The following is a 550-nucleotide window of genomic DNA, read 5'->3' as shown; positions in this document are numbered from 1 at the left end:
GGAGAAAAAGCAAAGTTGGACTTAACTTTCAGTACGGTTTTTTACAACTAAAAACACATTACCGGTACAAAGGAATTTTATTACCTTAATCAAAAGAGTGCTTATTCTCAGGAGGGTTCCAATTCCATGAAAGAGATCCATATCCACTTGCGGATCTGAAAGCGGATCTGGACCGAGAGGTCCAAATGCGCTAGCGGATCTGGGGCCTGTTTCTCGAAAGTCCCGAAAAACTTACAGGCCATTTTCGGGTGTCACAATTCCTTCAGTATCTCAAGAATGGAGAGGATTTAAGTCAACAAATTTCACATTCAGTTTGCTTTTTGCTACCTTGAAAACATGTTAAAAGATCGGCTTTCCAAAATAAGCGGTAGGCATTTTCACAAATGGCCTTTCGGGCCCAAAAGGTTTTCTGGACTTTCACGAAATGGGCCCTTGGGCCGGCCCTTGTGACCCGTGTTTTGTTCCTGCTGCTCAAATTTAGTGGTCACAGTGTTGACTTGGTCTTAATACACTCTCACTGATACCTAGCTTGTTCAGCAAAGTGTTAGAG

The sequence above is a fragment of the Montipora capricornis genome, chromosome 4 (assembly GCF_036669925.1).
Source record: "Montipora capricornis isolate CH-2021 chromosome 4, ASM3666992v2, whole genome shotgun sequence".
NCBI classification, from domain to species: Eukaryota; Metazoa; Cnidaria; class Anthozoa; order Scleractinia; family Acroporidae; genus Montipora; species Montipora capricornis.
The sequence above is the reverse complement of the archived record's forward strand: the minus strand, read 5'-3'. Positions refer to the sequence as shown.